Genomic DNA, 9196 nt, shown 5'->3' with positions numbered 1-9196 from the left:
TCCACCCGCCCGTCCATCCGCCCGGCAGCGGTTGCAATGGCTCAGTACAGCTGTACAGCAGAGCGGAGCGCGCATGCGCCGTACGGCGGGCACCGCGCAGCGCATGTGCACTGCAGCACCCACTGCTGCCACCTTTTGGCCACAATGCCGTACTGCAGGCAGGGAGAAAACGCATGCGCAGTCCAGACGTACGGCACACGGGCGCACACATGCGCTGTACGGCCGTGCAGCACGATGGGGCGGGCGTAGCATGCTTAGAGAGGTGGGGTTTTCTTTTGCTTTGAGCTCCTTTTAGATACAGCAATGATTATTTTGCAATAGCTATAAAAAGGAGAGCTTGTTCTGTATTTCAATGCCTCGCCCCCGCAGTTACAGGTTTTCACACCACCGCCACCTCCCCGCCCCCCCCCAACACCAATCTTTCAGACAGTTTGTGGCTGTGGCCCACCTCTTTTGGGGGGAACTCCACGTAACCCCCACATCCCCCACTCACCTGCTCCTCCGCCGTGGTGTCCAAAATGACACAATCATCCCTCCAGCCACACACACATATCCCCTTTTTTTCAATTCCCCCAAAAAAGGAACACAACGCCCAGATCCAGGGCTGGCCCCTTCCCCTCAGGGGGGCCCCGCCACCAGCTGCAAACCTGGTCTGGGGCATCTCTCGAGCAGCACGCGCCAGGAAAGCCCGCAGCCCTGAGGTCTGTGGGGCATGCAAGCTGCTCCCAAAGAGCTTTGGAAAAAGATGGAGGAGGACAATTATGAAAATCCACAGTGTACAAGAAATATATGCAAGAAATTAAAATTTATTTGGGGAGACAGATAGAGGGAAAGGTTGCAAGTTTTATTTAAAACTAACAGGGATCAAGAAACATAAGCAAGAATTAGAAATAATGAGATGGAAAGTAAGAAATGAAGTTTGAAAAGATATCGGGTACAAGAGAGAGAGTCAAGCACGAAAACAACAAGGACAGGGAGCGTAGCAGAAGTCATCTGTGGTGGTTTGACCTTGGCTGGCCCCTTCGTACCCCCCCAGCCACTCTATCGTGGCCCTTCCTCAACAAGGCAAGGGGAGAAATTAAAATCAAAAAGCTTGTCGGTTGAGACAAGGACAAAGAGATCTCTCGTCGCCACAAGAGCAACAGACTCAATTTGGGGAAATTCATTTAATTTATCGTCAATCAAACAATGTGAAATATAAACGAGTTTAAAAAACACCTTCCCACCCCCCCTCTCTTTTTTTCCGGGATCATCTTCAATCACAACTTCTCTGCTTCCTACCCCTGGACGACACGTGGTGACAGGGACTCGGCGTGGTGGTCAGTTCACCTCGTATTGTCTCTGCTGCTCCTTCCTCCTCGCACTCTTTTTCTGCTCCAATGGGGGGGCCTCCACGGGTTGCAGGGACTTTCTGCTCCACTCTCGGCCAGCGTTGCTGATGGGCTCGGCTTTGACCAGCGGCAGGTCCCTCTCTGCGCTGGCCATGCCTACCGTGGTGAGAGTTTCATGTGTCTTCTCCCCAGCCCACCCCTGCAGACCCTGCCCCCACAACTCAGCTAACAAAACCTTGTTACTTAAACTCAATACAACAGCGATCGGCTACAGGGCAGAGAAGGTGGAGGTGAGAAACAGGGAAAGAGAGCCACAGGGGAAAGAAAACAGCAATGGGCTACAGACCAGACAGGAGGACACAACAGGGAGCCAGACAGAGAAAGAACCACGAAGGCAAAAATTATCAATGGGACAGATCTTTTAATATGATAACATGGTTTATATAATAGATACAGGGTTTTATTTTGAACTTTTATATACATACACTCGTATTTTTCAATATGTATAAAAATGAGAAATTGTTCTTTATTTCAATGCCTCATGCCCATATAGGCAGGTTTTCTTATTTTTTTTAAACACACATTCCCCGCATGAATTTTCAGGCATTTTTGGGCTGTGAACTGCCTCTTTTGGGGGGGCCCAGAGTGACCCCCCACACCCCCTCCAAAAAGGTCTTCTTTTGACTGAGAAATACCATCTGGAGTACAATTACAGCCTAACATTAAAAACATACACAAACATTACACCCCACACAAAGCAGCCTTAACATCTTCGAGATGCAGTCTGCTTCACTACTGCTGAACAGCCCCTCCCACATAGCTCTGCTCATCTGAAAACAATCAGATTAAAAAGCTGCCCACACCACCTGCTGATGGCTACTTGATGGGAGTTGACTGTACCACCTTGGCCTCAACGGCCTCGTTAGAGCATCGTATAGATAGACTATAGATATCTATAGACATAGACTCTTCCTGCTCTTCCCCCTCCCCCTGACTCTACATGACCGGGCAGAGCAGCTCTGAGCCAAACACACACAAGCACAGACCAACACTACACAGAACACTACAAACAATGCCCGTCACCGTTGAGAAGAAACTCTCAGCAAGAAGGATGACATCCTGACGTAAGGGACTGTCAGGCAAGAAGACCTGCGGGACCACGACGGTGACACAAGAAGGCTCTAGGGAAACGCCAGGAAATGCGTACAACATCATGGCCCGGGACAAAGAGTGACTCTCAAACTGAGAAGATGTATGCGCAGGAAGCCTGGCTTCAAGCCCTAAGAAGTTAAGGATACGGGGAAGAAGTCCCAAGCGACTGAAAAAGGATGGGTAGAGAAGAGAGCTGCTCCCGCAGCCAGGAACAATGCTGCAAACGAGGACCGTCCAGAAACTTCTGAGATGCAAGAGCCAGCCACGCTTTAAGCTTACGATGCAAGAAAAGCAGCCCCCGACTGGGGCAATGCCAATGAGTACAGGCATTCGAGGCTCTAGGGATGGTGCCTCAAGCACAGACCGTGCTCCTCAAACGTAGAGAGGACATCGAGACCCAGGGAAGGTTTAAGACACAGAAAACACACATGCAAATAACAGAACAGACACAGGCCGGAACCACCCTGCCCAGTTCATGCTAGCGTCGTGCTGATGACTATCCCGCTCCCTTTACCTGCCCAAAGGTGACTGCTCCAGCCCTCTGCCCGTCTCTAACTATAAGATTCCTCCCTGCAACTCCCAAACTTCTGCCCTACTCCCTAGCCCTCCCCAGCTCTGGCCGCTCAACTTAGCTTTCAGAGGGCTGGAGGTCTTAAATCCCACGTTGACAAAAAAACCCAGCACTTCCACCGTCTGGCGTATTCCTCTAGCTCCTGCTTCCTCTTCATCATCTGCAATTCAAGAAAACCAAACAGTGCCAGCCCGAAGTTTCAGAGAGGTCAGCGCCAACCTCTCCCACAATTTCCCCTTCCTCAAAAGCACAATGGGATGCCACTCACCCACTCCTTCCAGAGTCAGACGCTGTTGCCCTCCTTGCTTGAGATACCAGGAAACAAAATGACTGTTGCCCGTGTGAGAAGTCACCAGCCCCAAGCTCCTCCTCGCTGCTGCCTCGGCTCACCTCTCATGCTCGTCCGCTTCCAAAGATGGCTCACAGGGCACCTGCAAAACCAGAATGTAAATGCTTAACCAAGTTGCCATCTAACACTTCAGCATTAGACACCAATATGGCCCACAACTGCCTCACCTTCCCAGCCCGCTCATCAGCATGCGGCTTAGCCCCTCTCAGAGCGCGTCCTGCACCCAAAGGAAAAAAAAAAGCCAACCAAAAGGCATAGGCTGAGATACTGCCCGAAACCTCAGCTTGCCCACAGCCATTCCTGTCTCCTATGCCTTTACCCCGGCCTCTCGCCCACCTGCCCTCCATGGTTTCGGGCTGCTGCTTTGAGGCTTACAGACACCCTGGAAAACAGATCCAAAGGACACTTGAACCTTCACCCACCATACAACAACTGAGAAAGAATCGCTGCATCAGCCCACTAGTCATTGCTCGCCTTGCCCGAGTCGTGTCTGGTGCCAATATCCTGCTTTACTCACCACTTCGCACCTTCAAAATTAAAAAATAAAAGCCACCCCACCACCAAGCCATAATATAGTCACATAGCCACCAGTCACACCTTCCCTCCCAGCACCACGCACTGACCCACTTTCTTAGGGGGTCCCGCTTGCCACCTCCGTCACTCTTTGGTGCGCATCTTGTCCCTCTGCAGCTGAAAAAATTAGTCAAAAAGTCACCCAGAGGCTGATCAGTACCTGGACAATTCCAGGGCTCTTGTTTCCATTTAGGAATACCATGTAGGCTCCAACTACAGGCTGCCTTTCAAAACAATGGGACCCAATCTTCATCCCCACACATACAATCCTCCACACCTTCAAGCTGCTTCACAGACACCAAACAGGCCCTCCCAGAAGGCTCCAATCATCTCCATAAAACACTATGGAAATGACCCTCCCTGCCGATGGCCGCTTGATCCCAGATGACCGTAACACCTTTGCCTCAACAGTCTTGTTAGATAACATATTACCCATAGACTCTTCGTGCTGTTCCCCCACCCCTGACTCTACACCCCTAGGCAGGGCAGCTCCACATTTCTGCAAAATCACCAGTCCTGTGCTCCTGCTCCATACTGTCCAGCTCACCTCAAATGCAAGAGACCAGAACAGACCAGACCCTATCAACACCCAAATCCAAAGGCAAAACCTATACGACAAAGACTGATGAACCCGCCTCCCTCTCCTAGCCAACCCCCAGCACCAAAACTTTAGAAAACCCTTCTCTTCTCCGGAACTTTCAGGGAAGGACCCTCACTTCTTCCTGGCAGCTGCCATCCTGTATTTGCAACGCTGAACCCCCTGCGTCAGCCACTCCTCAGGAGCAGCTCTTCTGAGCCGTGCCCTGCATTCCGCAGGCACCTCCTATCTTCTCTCGTCCCACAGAATCTGGGCTCTGCTACAGAACCACAAAATAAGTAATGCCCTGACACAATCTACGAGGGGCCTGCTGCAAGCTTCAAAAACTCTAGGGACACCGTGGCACTCCATGGGCAATGGGGAAAGGTGATGAGCCATGCCATACCCTGAACGACGCTATGCCTTACATCCCTGCTGCTTTCTCGAGAAATGCTAGTGCCATATATGCAGATGCATATAAAATGCTCACTCTAACCCCTACAAGATAGTTTCTCATCATCAACTCAATTAAGAGAAACAATATCAGCAACTCACACAGCATACTGCAAAACTGATAAAAAAAACACAAGCTGCCCCTTCAATACAGTCCGGAATTATAGGAAAATGCAGCACTCCTAAAATAAAGAAAAGCATACTATTAAACCATCTGGGCATTCCTAAACACTCATCACAAAGTCACTGACCTGAAAAAAAGGAAACAAAAAAGCAGCATACCAGTCAACTTTCTGCTATACAGATGGCTGGAAGTTTACTGGTCCTGAAGGTCTCAGCTCAGCCTTTTTACCTCTGCCTCCCTAAATGCCAAAACACGCCTGCCCAAACAGCTGAGCCTGCCCCAAAGCTGCAGCCAACTGAAGGACCAGCAGAGCACAAACCCCACGAGGGCCCAGCAGCGGAACTGGCTCCTACGCGCAGTCTGTGGCTCATGTACCCCGGGCCCTGCCCACTGCCCTTCCCACAATCCCCTGGGAAAGGTGCGGGCCAACTGCCCCCCCGCCCCCACCAGAAGACACAAAGGCGGCCGCAGGAGCAGCAGGCCCTTTTCTCTTGCTTTAAGTTTCCAGCAGGCGAAGCACCACTCCTTTTTATTTCCATCTGGGACTTGTCTCTGGTGATTCTCTTACCGTTTTTGTTTGATTTCTGTCCAGTTGTTGCTGTGGAGAAGAGAGTTCTGCAGGGGTCACTTTATTTTTGCAATGTTCAGATATTTTTTGGTTAACTTTTAATCATGTTTTATGGTTTTGTAAGAGTGCTAGAAACATACGATTTCCAGAAGACTGAAGAGCAATTCCGGGATCCTGGAGGACTAAGGTGCCATAGAGATGCGAGTTGGAGGACTGAGGGGGCCCCTGGAGGACTAAAGTGCCATAGAGGCAGAAGTCGGAGGACTGAAGGGGCTGTTGGAGGACTAAAGTGCCATAGAGATGCGCATCGGAGGACTGAGGGGGCACTTCCCGGGTCCTGGAGGACGGCGGGGCCATGGAGATGTACAGCCAGAAAACTGCTGGGCACTGATTGGGGCACGGTAACGCGCAAGAGCCGATACTGGAGCGCCGACGGCCGCTCTCGAGGCCGGGCGGGCAGCACCGATCGCACTCCAGGTGGCGTGGAGCTCGCCGGAGTCCTGGCGGTCCTGGTTCGCCCTCCGGCCGCCGCTTTCTTGGGACACTTCCTGGACTGGCCTCCGCGAAGCCACGCATGCGCACGAGCTGCGGAACCAACGCACAGCGCTGCCGGGGGCCAAGGCAGGGCGGGGGCGGGGCCAGGGAGGGCGGGAGGCGGGGCCAAAGTGCACACGCAGCTCCCCACCTGCAGGACCGGCCTGCAGCCGCTGGGCGGCAGCACCCCCTCCATTATTTACACACACAGGTATATATATTTAGGGAATTTATATTATCTGTTTACACTTAGACAGAAAATCTGCTTAGACTTCTACATTAACACTTATGATACCGAATATATATTTAGACTGTCTGCTTAAACATCTATTTTGACACGAAGATCTTCTTATAAATACATTTTTTTTAAGTATTTTTATATTGTAGGATCTTTTATATAACACAGAAGCACAGGATCAGAGAATCCTTAGAGACAGAGGTTTTTATTTTGAACTTATTTTACATACATAAATTAATATTATTTCTCAATATATAATTCTCATATATAAATGAGAGAGCTTGTTCGCTGTTTCAATACCTCACACCCACAGTTACAGGTTCTCACATTTTTTAATGCATCCCAAGAATTTTCAGACGTTTTGGGGGTGTGAACCACCGCTTTTGGGAGACTGTCACGTAAACCCCCCATCCCCCACTCACCTGCTCCTCCACTGCATCATCGCTGCCCCGGTGACATCGCAGTGTCCCAAATGACAGAGACACCATTCTATTCCCCCCAAAAAAGGCCCAAAACGCCCAGAGCCAGGGCTGGCCCCTTCCCCTCAGCGGGACTCCACCACTGGCTGCAAACCTGGTGCCAGGACAGTCCCAGGGGGACGTGGCGGGTACTGGGGAGGAGCCTCCAGGGGGTCCCAGAGGGCTCTGGGGTTCTCTGGGGGGCTCCGGGGGGGACCTGTGGGGTCCTAGAGGGGGTGTGTGGGGGGAATGTGGGGGGTCCCAGAAGGCTCCACGGTGCCCTGGGGGGAACACGAGAGGTCCTAGAGGGTCCTGGATAGTCCCACAGCGGTCCTGGGAGAACATGAAGGGTCGCACGGCCATCCTGCAGAGCTCTCGGGGGGACAGGGGGGTCTAGGAGATTCTAGGGGGTCTCCGGGGGATCCTGAGCGGGTTTGGGGGAGCCCAGGGGTTATCAGAGGGCTCTGGGGGGTCCCAGGCTGTCTGAGAGAGCTCCGGAGGGGGTCCCAGTATCCCCACACCTGCGACGTGGATGGCGACGGCACAGGCCCCCAAGCAACAACTGGTGTGGAGAAGGCACCCTGTGCTGGGGGGAAAACGTGGCAGTGATGGGGGACGCTCCCTTGAAGACAAAGACAATGAGCTGGGAGGAGTCGCTGAGCCCCTCGCAGACCCTCGGCTACAGCTCGCTGCAGGCCTCCTCATCCTGTGGGAGGAGGGTCACGGGGACCCTGAAATGCTGGGGGATGCCTCCACCCTCCCCTCCCACCCCCAGCCCCCTGCACCCCCCCATCACCCCTCAGCCCGTCCCCATCTCCCCCTCACAGCCCCTCTCCAGCGCAGGACCCACTTCAGGCCATAGCCCCGCCCCTCCCCAAACTCAGGGTTCCCCCAGCACCCCATCCCCCAGCTCAGGGCTCCCCTCATGCCCCCACCACCACCACGGCCCCCCCAGGGCTCCCTTCAGGCCCCCACGTCCCCATCCCAACCCCCTCCACTGCCACCCCCTCAGAACCCCCTGTTTGCCTCCATCACACTCTCAGGGCCCCCCTCCCCACTGTCTGGGCCCCCTCAGCCCTCCGTTCCCCCAGCCCCCCTCAAGGCCCCCCCTCACCCCTCGGCCCCCCCCAGATCCCCCTCAGCCCCCTCATTCCCCCCACAAAGCCCCCCCCCAACCCCCCACCCCGAGAGTCCCTTCAGCATCCCCCATCATCCCTCAGTCCCCCTCGGAGACCTCTCAGGACCCCCAGCCCCTCTCAAGGCCTCCCCATTACCCTCAGGAACCCCGTGCTCCCCCTCAGCCACTCCCCAGGGACAACTCAGCCCCGCCCGTCCCCCTCAGAACGCTCCTCTTCCCCTGCATCAGCTGCCTCCACCGCACCTCGGGGCCACCGCAGCCTCCCTGCTCCCCCCAGCCTCCCTCAAGTCCCACCCTCAGTACCCCCAGTCCCCTTCGGGATTCCCCCAGCTGCCCCCAGTCACCCCTCGCGGCCCTCTCAATCCCCCCGCCGTTCCCCGCCACGTTCCCCGCCGCCTCCTGCTCACCTTCACGTGGTCCAGCTTCCTCACCACGTGCTCGTGGCGGCACCGCGGGCCCGACCCGACCGAGCGCCCAGCGCCCGCCCGCACCACGCGTCTCCGATTTCGAGCCGGCCGCCATTTTTCCCCAGCCCCCTCTGCTACCAGAGCGCCCCGCCCACAGCCCCCGCTCACTCACCTTATTTGCAGCAGCGCCGCTCTATTGGTCCGTCGCTGCCGTCAATTCCCACCGCCCCGCAGCCCCTGCGAGCGACACGACCAATGGAAGCGCGGCGAGGCGATCCGACCTATGGGAGCTCTCATTGGCCCACCTGCCCATCCATCCGCCCGGCAGCGGTTGCAATGCCTCAATACAGCGGTGTGGCGTGCACTGCGCAGCGAATGTGCTCTGCAGCGCTGCCACCTTCTGGCCACAATGCTGTACTGCAGGTGGGGCGACAACGCATGCGCAGTCCAGACGTACGGCACACGGACTCCCGAAATCCACAGTGTACAAGAAACATATGCAAGAAATTAAAATTTATTTGGGGAGACAGATAGAGGGAAAGGTTGCAAGTTTTATTTAAAACTAACAGGGATCAAGAAACATATGCAAGAATTAGAAATAATGAGATGGAAAGTAAGAAATAAAGTTTGAAAAGATATCGGGTACAAGAGAGAGAGTCAAGCACGAAAACAACAAGGACAGGGAGCGTAGCAGAAGTCATCTGTGGTGGTTTGACCTTGGCT

General features: G+C 54.2%; 1 long non-coding RNA gene across 1 annotated transcript; it reads right to left on the bottom strand.

Annotated features, from left to right (window-relative positions):
* Nucleotides 1-2792: 2792 nt before the first annotated feature.
* LOC141735032 (uncharacterized) lies at nucleotides 2793-5749 on the bottom strand. The gene is made up of 3 exons (XR_012584626.1): nucleotides 5699-5749; nucleotides 3323-3485; nucleotides 2793-3214 (listed from the first exon to the last, which is right to left on the bottom strand). It is a non-coding gene; the product is annotated as an uncharacterized LOC141735032 (long non-coding RNA).
* Nucleotides 5750-9196: the final 3447 nt, after the last annotated feature.

This window comes from Larus michahellis, chromosome 27 (assembly GCF_964199755.1).
Source record: "Larus michahellis chromosome 27, bLarMic1.1, whole genome shotgun sequence".
In the NCBI taxonomy this organism is placed as follows: domain Eukaryota; kingdom Metazoa; phylum Chordata; class Aves; order Charadriiformes; family Laridae; genus Larus; species Larus michahellis.
Note: the sequence above shows the minus strand (reverse complement) of the source record. Positions and strands in the feature narration are given on the sequence as shown.